The sequence below is a fragment of the Bactrocera neohumeralis genome, chromosome 5 (genome assembly GCF_024586455.1).
Source record: "Bactrocera neohumeralis isolate Rockhampton chromosome 5, APGP_CSIRO_Bneo_wtdbg2-racon-allhic-juicebox.fasta_v2, whole genome shotgun sequence".
NCBI lineage: Eukaryota > Metazoa > Arthropoda > Insecta > Diptera > Tephritidae > Bactrocera > Bactrocera neohumeralis.
Window position 1 is genome coordinate 46164689 of NC_065922.1, and position 14200 is coordinate 46178888.

At 35.4% G+C, this 14200-nt stretch overlaps 2 protein-coding genes across 3 annotated transcripts in view; one reads left to right on the plus strand and one right to left on the minus strand.

Annotated features, from left to right (window-relative positions):
* Positions 1-14200, minus strand: part of LOC126758939 (irregular chiasm C-roughest protein) — a 724984-nt gene that overhangs the window by 486150 nt on the left and 224634 nt on the right. The gene's annotated exons all lie outside the window — the stretch shown is intronic.
* The window catches only part of LOC126758947 (irregular chiasm C-roughest protein), a 122708-nt gene that overhangs the window by 60874 nt on the left and 47634 nt on the right, over positions 1-14200 (plus strand). For both annotated transcript variants that reach the window (XM_050473438.1, XM_050473437.1), the window contains exon 2: positions 11323-11377. The gene's annotated coding sequence lies outside the window, so the exon portion shown is untranslated. The remainder of the gene's footprint in view (positions 1-11322; positions 11378-14200) is intronic.

Consider the following 14200-nt stretch of genomic DNA (forward strand, 5'->3'; position numbering starts at 1 on the left):
TTATATGAGAAAAAATTAACAAAAAAGAAAAATTTTGAAACTAGTTACAAAAAAAATAGGTAAAAATATGAAGACACCCTTTAAAAATCAAAATAGTTGTGGCACCAAAAATATAAATTTGTTGAAGGAAACAAACAACTACACAAACACTACAAACTCTGCAACACTAAAAAGTTTTAAGTGGGCGCCGGCCCTCGTCCAATATATCAGTGCATGCGATTTAGGGTGCCTAAAACAGCGTTTTAGAGCGGAGCATATATTCCGTGGCAAGCACTTACGCGACTTGCAACATGAGTACATACTTCAAAAAACTACATGTCATAAGTATGCAATAAGAGCCGCTGAAAGAGGCGAGTGCAACACAACAACAACAAAATTATATGTGCACATACCCACACACAGCAACAAGCACTTGTAATTAAATACGAGCATATGCGCACATCCAGGTCCACAATGTTGCTGATAAATACGCCGGGTCAGCATGCATATCTGACCTGCATTAAGCCGAATGCGAGCAATGTGGCAACAACAAACACAAATGCCATATATGCACTTACATATGTATGCATACAAAAGTACATGCTGTTGTATGTCAGCATAACAGATGAATGTAATATTTTACAACAACAACAGTAATAATAATTCGAAAGTAATCGAATTTTCTCATGCTGCGTTTAATAAGAAAACGCCACAATTTTTTGTTTGCGCGCAAGTTGTGTCCGAACATAAATACAAAGAAACAAAGAAATTCGAACTGGAAATTAATTGCAAAAAATTAAAAATCAATGCTTTGTAAGTGACAGCAAAAACATGCCTTCATACACACAGTCATTAAAATGTCTGCAACATTTTGCCCAGCTGCTGTCGGACAAGCAGACAAAGAGCTGCCAACGCTTGTGGCAGCAAACGGCTTCTTGCCACATTCATAACTGGCTGTTTGAAAAACACTTTTGGGCCAAAAATTGCATGCCACAAATTGGTCCTTACCGTTGTCAATTTACAAAATACACTAAACACTTGGCTCTGCGTTTTCCGCTACTCCTTGCAAGCTTGATTCTTTCTTTTCTTTTGCGATTTGGCTGACACGGCAACATATGCCGGCCCTTCTAGCCAAAATAAAAATAAAAAAGCACAGTTGTATGCAATTATGTTGGCATGTTGTTGTTGTCGCCTCTGCTGTCAATGACTATCATTTAAGCCTTTACCGCCTATTCCATTCCCCATTATTGTTTTCTATGCCTTTTTTGGTGAGTTTATTTGAGTCGACAGTATTGCGTCCTTTCATCGATTTTTGCTCGCTTTTTTGGTTTTGCATTTTTGCACGTCTACGTACATTTATCGTTCATCTTTTAACCACATTTTCGCACTTTTTCATTCCAACATTGCTGCTATTGACAGCAATCAGCAGCAGCCAAAATGTGTCGCATTGCTTGTTGTAATTATTATTTTTTTGTTTTTTTATTGCTTCTTCTATATTTATTATGTTTTTTTTTGTGTTCACAGTATTTTGGTCAGCAAGTAGTGCCTTCTTAACTTGTGCTTCGAACTTTCAATATTTGCGTGCTTTCAACATGCATCACATAGCTTTGTTTCGCCACATCTAGTTTATTAAAGATTGAGTAAAAGTTTCAAAATAATTGCTTTAATATATTTTGATTTATTTTTAATAATGTAATTCAATAATTATCAAGTTCTTGTATGGAAAACTTTTTTATTTGACAAGATATCTTCATGAAATTATTTATCGGTTATTTTCCAAATCTCCGGTCAAATTGTTTAAATTGGCCTACCATAGCAAATGGCTACCATACAAACTGACCAATCAAAGTCAAGTCTTTGTTTAGAAAACTTCTTTATTTTAAAAGATATCTTAATGAAATTTTACGTACAAATTGTTCAGATCGGACAACTATATCATATAGCTGTCATACAAGTTGATCAATAAAAATCAAGTTCTTGTATGGAAAACTTTTTTATTTGATTAAATATCTTAACAAAATTTTGCAAAGATTAATGTCCACGGCAATGCTATAATCCCCGAGCAAATTGTTCCGATCGGACTACTATAGCATATATGTATGTAGATGTCATACAAACTAACCGGTGAAACTAATATCGGTTATTAATTCTTTTTCTTTGTTGTTTTTATTAAGCAAAAAACCTTTTTTTTGTCACACAATTTCCAAGCATATTTTTCGAAAAATTACTTTTTTAAAAAGTAAACACTTTAGATTCTTGAACATTTCTTTAGAAAAGTTTCAGTGTATCTGTTTTTGTTGCTATATATTCATATCTTTGACATTTATAATACTGATGCTAATATATTTATAACTCAAAACAGTTATATTCTACAACTTGGAATCATAATTCATAATTTATTTTGTACACGTCGAAAGCTCTATCCATAATGCCATATAATGTCATATATAGTATCTTCATTTTGAAACTCTGTTAGATCGTAATATGTAATATGTTGAAAATGTTAAGGAAAGTTGAAGACCTTTAAACCTAGAAATACGTAATGCAAACTTCAACTTTAATCTCACAGTCTAATGTAATAGAAACAAGAAAAAATGTTAACTTTGCCTGAATCAAAGCTATTACTCACTTCACAGGAGCAAATCTTATAGCAGAACGAGGCATGAAAATATCTTCACTTTGGTTTTGATAGGTTAGTTTGTATTACAGCTACATATATGTTATAATGATCCGATCTGAAAAATTGCTTCAGAGATTGTGCCGTTGCCTTAAGCAATAGTTCAAGCCAAATTTCGTAAAGATAGCTCGTTAAATAAAAAAGCCTTCGTTACAGACTTGATTGCCATCGCTCAGTTTGTCTGGCAGCTATATGCTATAACGATTCGATATGGGAAATTTCAAAAAATAACCAGATTTTTGGTTTAAAAATTGACGTGTGAAAATTTTCAGATCGGTATTTCAAAAACTGGAGTAGTTCGCGTATCGACTCAGCTCGTCACGCTGATCATTGACATATGTACCATATATCGTAACCTAATATACATATAAAGAAAAATGTTTAACAAATCTAAAAAATTAATTGTCTCGAATATTAGCTTTTGAAGACATAGTTATTATACCATAGATGAAAGTCGATCAAGTTCTGTGTTTCCACCTCGGATGGGGCATATAGTACATGGTCTTGATGGATTGAAGAGATTATTTGATGTTTATGGTAAAAACTTTGTCATAGTTGTGCTGAGTTAAACTGAACTTTCCAACTTTTGACATCACTTTTTACCAATAGGCTCAGTTAGATGCCTAAAAATTCAAGAAAAAGATCAATACAAATAATTAAAAATGAAAGACTAATATTATTTTTTGTAAGGATAATATTAAAATACGCGAAAAGGACTAAAAATGATAATATATAAATTCATAAGTATATATAAATAATAAAAATTTGCATTTTGGTCCACATACGATTTTCCAGCAGTCATTAAATACATTAAATATAATTTTTTTTAATAATCTGTACCTCTCCCGATTATGCTCTATATACCTCACTGCCATACACTTTCTAAAAAGCATGCAGCGTAGTGTGAATCGCTTAAAACAGCCGTAGTGCTTACTTTTAATGTGCAGTTATAAAATTTTATATCCAGAAAAATATCAGAAATCTATAAAAAATTTACACTTCATACTGCATGAGCTACTGTTGCAACATACTTACCACATGTTATTATCTGAACACAAAATTTCATATATATGTATATGATCTTAGTAATTGTAGTTATATATTTATGTATATACATATGTCTCAAGAACTCATTGGCTTAAGAATTGATGGTCGCATGCCAACAATTGAACACCGGACAATTATTATTGAATCCCCTGCAAATGTTAATCTTTGCTAAATTGGCACAAGTCGCTGGCATAATTAATTTTTATCTTGCTGGCAAACAAAAGAAACGCAGACACACAGCGGCTGGCTGGCTGTCTAGTTGTCAGGCGCGCAAATAGTCTGTAAGTCAGACAAAATCGGCCAAACGCCAGCGACAATTAATTGATATGCGTGGCAATGGGCTGTGAGTGAAATGGGCCAACTGCCACAATAAATTCAAATGAATTGGAATGATGCTACACAAATACCAAATTGGAATTGTGAATTAACGGCAGTATAGTTTTCAGAATATTTTTCATCTTAATAATTTCTTTCTTTCATTGTTTTTTGTTGTGTTGTGTGGCCTTTGATGCTGCTTAAACGGAGGGGTGGATGTGTGTGTGTGTTTTGTTTCCAAATATAAAGAAAAAATTTAAATGAAAATGGATTGGGGCACTTAATAAAAGGGACGGGAGGGACGCATACACAGATATATAAATAAATGCTAATGCCTTTAACGCAAACGCTGTGCCATTTGTGTTCTATTGCTGTAATGATGTTGTTGTTGTTGCGCCTGTTAATGATTTTGACTTTCAACGCGAGCGTGCGTTGCATTAAAAAGTCAAATTTGATGACTTCTATATGGTATTTGTATGTACATATCACATCAATTAACTGTATTGTTATATGTACATATGTCCATATCTGTTGCTTTAGTTGTATTTGTTGCTGTCAATGCTGACAGTTGTTCAAACACTTCGAGTATCATCAATAACAAATAATATATGTATATCACTTTATAATAAAAGATTTTTATTCAAGATAAGCACACACACTAACATTTTAACGCATTTGTGCCACAATATCAACAGCATTGCCGGTTAAAGCTGAGCTTTACCTTGCGCTCGTATGAAAATTGAAATATTCTTCATCCTCATTATTGATATTTTTACGAACGTGTAATAAGCACTTAACCAGTTACTCACACAAATGGTTATCCTTCGCTTTCTCACTCCTTTATGCCCTACCACCACATTCACATGCCATCAGCTGTCATAATCAGTTGTGATCTGCTCATTTCCACTTTTGATTGCTTTGTTTACGCTCACTAAAATTAATGCGGAAAATGTTTATGACTGCGCAAATGCACACACATACACCCGCACACTTTCACATGTTGCATACATATGCATAAAGCGCGGTTTACACATACACGCGTCCGTATGCGGCATGCCTCTTTTCATAGCCTGTCATTCGGCGCTGTTTTTGTCACATTTTATAATCCTCTAGCAGAAACTCTCGCCAAGTTACTGCTCTTCAGCTGTGCATATATGTTTTTACACTGAATGTACTTAACTTTACACATATCTATACACACATGTATATATGTACTATGTTTCCATTTGCGCTGTATATGTATGTATAAGTACTTGATATGCTGTGTCGCCAATGCGGTTGGCCTGTTGACAGCGGTAGCATTTTGGTGCTGGTTTTGCAAAATGTCATTTTATGGCATTTCAGCACTTGCTTTCCAACAGCTACAACAACAATAACTTTTGTTAACTACCTCAAAGCTGGCCTTCGTGTATCGTTTGCCACTTTTAATGCGCACAACATTAGCACAAAATTACTTGGGATGAAATGGAGAAATTTACAGCGTCCTTTATGAATCAATATTGAGAGTGTGTGGGTGTGTGCTATTTGTTAATTCTAAAATAGGTAAAAATTTTGGTAAAATAAAGTTTGCATACTTAAATGTAGCTTTTTTGCTTAGTTTGGGTTAGTTTAATCTGGTAGAACAAAAAGCCACGCATAGACCAGTTTTGGGTCCTTTGCGATACCAGATGAAGTTGAATTGCTAGGTCCAAGAGCAGTAGTCATCATTTATTAGGTTGCCTGCGCTTGACGCGAATTTTCACAGACACTGTGGCCTCACTTTCGATACCTACTCCAATGTATCATACCGTGGGGACCCGATAACACAGTTTACTAAATAATATGTTTAATAATAAAAAACAATATTTCTCTAATATGTTTTAAATTTTCTAAATGCTTAGGAGTAAAATCTTCTATATAACTTTTAGTGACTGTGATAGTGTTTTGAAAAATATTTTGTTGAAATATATAAAAAACTTGCATAATTGGAGAGTTTTTATGACAGTATTAGGAAGCAAAATTCATCTGTTTAAAAAATTTATATAAAAGTAAAAAAAATAATTTTAAAATCCTTTCAAAAAATTATAAAATTCAAAAAGAGTATTAACTCTCAAAATAAATCCACAAATTTTTGTTATAAAAAATTAAAACACGAATAAAAATTAACTTCAGCACCACAAAGCTATAAATCTTCTCACAATTAATTTCTCAGAAATTTCTATACAAGAACGTAAGTTTGACCGGTCGGTTTGCATGGTAGCTATGTGCTATAGTGACTTGATCTGAAAAATTTCGTCGGAGATGGCATCGTTGCCTAGGAAAATAATTTTGCCAAATTTCTTGACGATATCTCGTCAATTAAAAAGTTTTCCATACAAAGACATGTATTTTCATTTTCATTCAGCTTGTATGGCAGCTACATGTATGTATGCTATAAAGGTCCAGTATAGGCAGATTCGACAAATTAGTAACTTCTTAGGGAGAAATGCATGTATGCAAAATTTTATTTATATACAGACAACCCCAGCTCGTAAAAATCTCCAGTCATGAACAAATTCAAAATATTGTATCGAAATTTTACTTCCGACAACATGTCCGTTACATTGCGGCGGAACACTTTATGAATGCAAGTGCATACTCATAAATATTTACACACACATACCCGCATATGTGCTTGTGTGTTCATACGCCGGTCGTTGAAGCGCAAAATTTGCTATGGAAGCTGACAACTCGCCTCAAGACCGGATATAATATGCTGCCTGGCATCAGTGTTTATCTTGACTTTCTTAAGGCTGCTCAGCAATTGACGGTGCAAGTGGTGGTCTTTTGCAGATTGCTGTTGACACTCCGTCTTGTACATTTGTGTCGTTGCCCAACGCTAGCCCAAAGATATTTAGCCACAAAGCATCTTCCGCGGTGACTCTCTCACACCACCACTCGGCTTCGGCCGTATAGCTGACGATGTTCAACAGACCTGAAGGGTTGGTCGCTGCGCTAAGACTCGCTTTGTGGGGTAACTGTGAGTTTGCCTTCATCATTGGCGCGTGCAATTGTGTTATGTTAGCAACAGCAACACCAACACTAACTAACTACAATTATATAAGCGGTTGCTGGGTCCCATGCTGCAGTGTCTTTGTAAAAAGCTCAGCGTCGCCTTGTCTCCTTGTCGCCCAGAAATCTTTTGACAAAGCTGGCGACAAGCGTGGCATGAACAGCCGAAGAAAGTCGTCAGCACCACCACAATCATGTATCCGTTCGAGTAATAACATAAAAAGGATATTGTAGAACATTTTCATAAGCAAGTGGCTGTGGCTGTCATGTTGCTTCGTCGCGTTGGAGGGTGCGAAATTGTTGCCAGTTATTTTGTCCGGAAGATGCATGCATATATTGTTTATAGTGAGTAGTGTATATATGTATATGTATATAAGCATGTGTGTGTAAAATTAATAGGAATGCTTGTGCACATATCCGTCTGTGCTAGTTGATTGCCAAATCGTTTTATTTCATAAAAAAATTTTAAAATTGTGTAAAATATTGAATTTTTTCGTTAGGGTTGTTCCATTTTGACGGCATTGGCGAACTCATTTTGAGGGATTAAGATTAAGGGACTAAGATTAAGTTTATAACTTTTAGCTTTTGTTGGCTGAAAGTACACTTTGGGGTTCTATAAATATTGTAGTGAAAAAAATCTCATGTTTAATCCCTTGTACTGCCGTAATACATGAGTCAGTCCGCTTTAGCAGGTAAATTGGTAAATGCATTTTTGTTAAAACTCCAGCCTTCAAGTTGAAAATTTTAACCGTTTGCATTATCTAGTAAAATATATAAAGCCTGATAAAGATAAATTCAAGCCTTTTTCCTTGAATCAAAGAAAGTTTGTCAAAGATAGGCCGTTTTTAAGACCCCAGACAGGCCTATCTTCTTAAGGGGTTACATGTTTTTAGGGGTTTCAAAACCTCGATTTTTCTTATGACCACATTAAATTCTAAAAAACATCTAGAATGTTGTCCTAAATTTTCAAGTAGATCCGATTAACAGTTTCGGAGACACAGCCTTGAGAACTTGGGCGCTCGAGGTTAGCTAGGCTAAGTGCGCCGTCTTTAAACTCGTTCTTCTCGAAACTGTGTTTTTAAAGTCGGTTGGCAAGATTCCCGAGAACTGCTTAACCGATCTCCGTGAAATTTTACATAGATCTTACAGATATAATTCTTAAAGACTTCGTCGAAGAATTTTTTGATTACAACTATTTGTAAAAAAATGTAGCGAAATTTTCACTGAAATTTTCATATTTTTGTAAAAATGTCTGCCAAAAATCTAATTTTCAGTTTTGTTTTTGTTCCTTCGTCCAAGTTCTAACTTAAGGTTTTAACTAAAACACGTAGTTTTTCAGTTTAGATGCTCTTGTAAGGAGTTATCCTGACAGCGCGTGCGCATCTTTTTTCTGAGGGGTCACCGGAAATGGCGTTGCAATGGCGGAGTTTAAAATATTTTTTTTCCAAAAATTTCAAAATTTCTTTGTTTATAGTGTATGTATGTAACAATACGAGTAAAAAAATAGAATGAAACATTTCATTTTTTATTTGAGAAAAAACTTTTGAAAATTCGGTTGTTTTTACCCGAGGAAACCCATGTTACCCCTTAAGTTGTTGTATATGTTTTTTTTTTTTTAATTTAATGGAAGACCTGAAAAATATTTATAATATCGCAAATATTTCATAGAAAGAACATAAGTATGGGTTGAATTTTTTCATAAATGAAATTTAATGATTTTAGTACATTTTTCGTAGTGAAAAAATTTGAAAAAAGGCTTAAATGACCAAATTTGTGTATAACATATTTTGGCGTATTTTTTGTATTATTATACATTTTATTTTAAATGATTTATATTTACAAATTTTTACCGATTTATGATTATTTGGTTACATTATGCGAACTTTGCTTCTCTTTTATTATTGCAATCCTTATTGATTCTAAGAAGATGGAATTTTATTATTTTCGAATTAAAGCTTTCTTTATTTCGAACATTTGAGTTGTTGGCTTATGGTCTTAAGCTGCAAAATTCCTTAAAATAGATATCAAATATTATGCAGTATTGTCTCTTACGTAAAAATTATAAAATTTAGTTATTTCTGTTATCCTTTGCTTCAGCGTTGCACTGTCTTTGCAGCTTACCGGCAAGTGCTGCATTTGCCCAAGCAACTGCTTACTAATCCGCTTTGTAGTTTGTTATATCACTTTGCTTATTTAATTTCCACTGTATTTGTTTTGAAGACAGACATTGCAACATACATATTTACTCAATCAACTTTATTTTTAATTTACCTAAAATCGTTTTAATATTACAAATTGAACACAGCTGACAACCGAATGCGCCACTTCCGGCATTCAGGCACGCTCACCCTCACCCCCGCCAACCATAATCTAATTCCTAAAACATTTGCCAACACTCCATAGCATTACATATTTATAAGGCTGTGTGTACAGCAACAACGCAACACCACCCTCCATATCACGAGGTAATGCCAGTTGGCTGTAAAGGAATATGTGCAACCCTCATCACAGCGCCGGCTAAGCTTTGTAACATTTTGAACACTTCTGCTAAAATCCCACACTCTTTCGCCATTTTGCTTGTTCGGTATGCTGAATTATTTTCGTATTTTTCGTTTATCCATTTCCTCGGCGACCACTTGAGCAATGTCCTTGCAGCCCCTTTTCGTTTGCGCAACTGTGTATGTACCTACATTTTGTGCGTTTATCCAGCCATCTTTGTGTTATGCTTAGTTTTATTTTCCACCACCCCCTCCCGCCCTCATGCACGCAGAGTTACCCTCACCCATGCGCAGACATTTGCCCGTTTGTCCGTGCACTTGTGTTTTATATCCACAAAATGAGTCATGCAAAGTATCGAAACAATGTTGCCGACGCTAAGCTTTGCACTTGCAACACACAGATACATACATATTTACATACATTTATTATATGTATGTATGCATACAGAACTTAGACCCTCTTACCGTTATGCATGCTTGTCATTCGTTCTGTTGTTGTTGGTGCTGTTGTTGTCGGCATTTTTGTTTATTCTCTTTTAGCTTATTTGTTTTGTTATTTCGTGTCATTCGAAAGCTTAGCGTGTAAACACCCAGCGCAAAGCGTTTTTTCTTCACCTTCACCAGCTGCTAACTCCCCAAGCAACTTGTGAGGGTTGTGTTAGCGTTTGGCGGACTTCTTAGCCGCTCTGCGCTATTCGTGCACCATTTTGTGGCAAGTTAGTTGGCGAGGAAGTAATTTCACATTTTTTACTACTTTTCCATGCACTTTCGTTGGCGTTTGCTACGTGTTTCTTTATTCAATAAAATACGAAATCAATAAAGTAAGGCAACACTGTTGTATATTTTAATTTGTAAATAACATCAACTTGCGTATATTTCACTTTATGTGAGCCGGTAAGTAGTAAGAAAGCGTATAAATCATTAGAAAGCGTCGCTTACTTTGTATTGTTGTGTGTGAAGTTGGTGGTTAAGCTTGAAACTACCTGTATCCCTGATGTATAAACCCTGTATAGCAATTAATTCATAAAATTTAATAGAAGCAGTATATTTAGGTAAATAGTAACTGTGCTAGTCTTCTTCTTCGTTTTGCATAATTACTCAAAGTAAAAACGCGAGCGCTTGAAGTGTGCTTGAGAGCTAAGTTAGTTTCGAAAGTTTGCGAAACAAAATATCAGAAAGGTTATTTTATAAAATAAATTAAAAATAAGCCCATAAAGTTAGTAGCCCTTCTTCGTTTCGTTATTTCTCTGCTCGCTATCTCTACTCGCTGCTCTTTTGTAGAAAAATGTACATGTAAAAGCAATAACTAACTTAGCGAGTTGAATTCTATATAAGATCTCTATAAGCCAAGTACTTTTTTATTATTTGAGGTGGCATCAACAGTTTCTAGCAAAGAAAACAGCGCTACAAAATTGCTTAAATACCTATTAGGGGACATATACAATGCAACCTGTAAGTGCTGTTTGAATAACTGCTATAGTTCGATTCGCTACTCTTTAGGGATTGGCTGTAAAACCGCTGTTATAGTGCGTTAGATACTCTACTCTCTAGCGTTTGGTGAAGCGAAGGGTTATCCAAGAGGTGCTTCTATAATGAAGAAGCTTTTTGTAAATATTTATCGGTCCTTTATAGGCTCTTTTCGAGTGCAGTGATCTTGCATATGTCGATTGGTTTCCTCTCTTATATGTTAATTTTTAATTAAACCTCAAAACAAATGTTTATGAGCATTAAATACATTTCTAATAATTAATTTTCTCTTTCTTTCTCTCTTTACAGTACTTCCTCCGTTCATACCATTATGCGGCGGTGAAGTAAAATTGATTTTAACAAGGTGAGTTCAGAGAGTGGATTTTACTACATATTTTCTCCTTAAAATTAAAATTATTTTTTATAAATTTGAAAAATATGTCATTTAAAAATTATGGAAAGGTTTGACACTCAACATTTTCAATACCAATTCATTTACATATCTCAGATTCATTTTGAAATATATTTGCCATGGAATTCTTAAAATTTATTATTTCAAGTAAAACAAATATATAAAAGTAGTAAGACTCTTTAATTTAATTTTCGCGCTTAAACACATTCGTTAAAATATTTTCGGTGCCGAGCCGTTCAGAATGTTGGAAAAGGACAGCGGTGATAATTGTTTGTCACGAGCAAGTGTTTTTATGTAATTGATATAAATTGGTCGAGAACGCGTTGACCGCGAACCACGTCTAGGACGGCCACAACACCGTCAATATAATAAAGTAGTTGGTGTTTGAGAATCGATAATTAACAGTCAGAGACCTTACTGGCTTCGTCTAAATATCGGAAGAATTTGTGAAAACCATTTTGAAAGATTTTTTGGACCTAAAAAAAGTGAAAGCACGATTGGTACCTTTTACTGGCGATGAGTCGAGGATCTATGCTTACGACCCGAAAAGAGATGATCGATAGGCCGAATATGGTGCAAAGGTGAGCCGAAACCGAAAAAATTTAATTCAATTAAGAAGACTTGTTCGTGACAAACAGTTATCACCGCTGTTCTTTTCCAACATTCTGAACGGCTCGGCACAGAAAATATTTTAATGAATGTGTTTTCGCGCGAAAATTAAGGTTTTGTTGACAGTTTTCTTCGATTATCAAAGTGTGGTGCACTCCGAAAACCTTGCGATAGACCAAACTTTCAAAGGAATACTATTCTGCGTGTTCTGCGTCGTTTGTGTGAAACTTTCGTAAAAAGAGGTCGCAATTATGGGCCGAGGGTTCTTGGTTTGTGCAGCACGATAATGCACCATCGCATACTACATTGATTCTTCGGGAGGTTTTAGCCGAATTTTCAAACATCATTACGCGGAAACCACCGTATCTGTGAAATTTCCTGATTTAGCTCCGTGTGTCTATCTATAATATTCAGCAAACTCAAACGATTGCTCCGAGAAAACCGTTCTGAGTCAATTGAAGACATTAAACGTGATTTGCATTGAAGGCCATTCCGAAAATTGACTTTAACAACTATTTCAGGGAATTGAAAAAATGTTGGCAAAAGTGTATTTGAGGCCAAGGGGTATCACTTTGAGGGGAACGACATAGATTTCGAAGAACTTTTTAAAATTTTAAAATAATGAACAAAGTCTTACTATTTTTTGCTCATAGTAGTATGCAATTAAAAATGCAACGTAACAGTACTACGTAACTGTATTAACTTAAACTTACGTAAGCTATGATATCCTTCTTCTTATTCATTGTTTAGAAGCTTGTAAATTCTATTGGACTTTTATTGAAATTTAGAACGAGTTAAAGTTTGCTTGCATTTCCTCCCATTTTGGAGGTAATATGTCACATATGCATATATGTATATGTATGTGCATATGTCGGTATATTTAAATTGTCTGCGAAGCCATAATAATTAGTTATAATCGGCTTTCGAATACTCCAATTCCCTTTCAACCATAGAGATACTTATGCAATCGAATCACTTAACATACTATAAATTACATGCGAGAAATGCCCTCTATATTATATACCACTCGGGCAGCTTACATGCAGCACACACCACACTTTGACTACTTAGCTTCAATTGTTACAGCGGCAAGTTTAAATGCATTTTGTTGCACATAAGTGTAGCATAAATACGAACTTGAATACATGCGAAGTTAGTCAAATATGCATCTGAACATATGGATGCAAAAGAGGTTATATATAAACGGAAGGTGTCAGTGGAGCGAAATCTTTCTATATAGCTAAAAACTAACCCTTCCGCACATATAGCCTCTCGCATAGTAGAATTCTGTATAAAATGATATTTCGCATATATTTTCCATAATTCCACGTAGTACCACAAAATGTGGGCCACAATTGTCATGTGTGGTTTGCGGGTGGTAGAACTGTCGGCCCGTCAGCGAGACTAACCTACCCCCACGCAGGCGTACTCCTGACCCGACTGTACGGCATTGTCAATGGTGAAATTCCCGGTTGATCTCCAACCGAATATTTGTGTATTTGAGACTGTCACTTTGTCAGACAGACAAAAGTACAAAATTGTCATATGTTGTTTCTTTCTTGTTGTTGTTGGAGCATGCCATGCTGCTGCTACAGTTGCGGCTGTTAGCGTTGCAGCTGCCATTGCTGCCACTGTTGTTGTCACAGCTGATGTTGACAGTTATAAGGCAATGGTAGCAATATTGGTTTTGTGTCAACTCGAATACAGTCTATTTGAGTGTTTTGCATTCCCCAGCCGCTTGGCTGCCTTGCGCCGTGCCGCCCTGTCGCCCTGTTGCCTCGCCACTTCGGGTGCTGACTCTTGTCTGTTTTGTATGACTTGTGTTTGGCTCCATAGTACAGCGCTTATGCCATATGTCTCTCTAATCGGATCACGATGGCTCACAAAATTGTTGTAGTAGATTTTATGACACAACCAGTGAACTGCCAGCATTTGGCTCTGGCAAAGAGTTGAACAACCCACATTGAGGTTGGTAACAACACAACACAACACAACAAAAAGGAAACACAGCAAAAAAACAATAGAAAAAGACGCTAAAAATGGCTTATATTGTCCCATGCAACAGTAGTTGGAGCAGCGAATTGACAAGTGTTTGCATATGCGAATGCATGCACTTCCATGTTTGACTATGAGTGCGAGTGTGTGGCGTGTGTGTGCAGGGGAAAT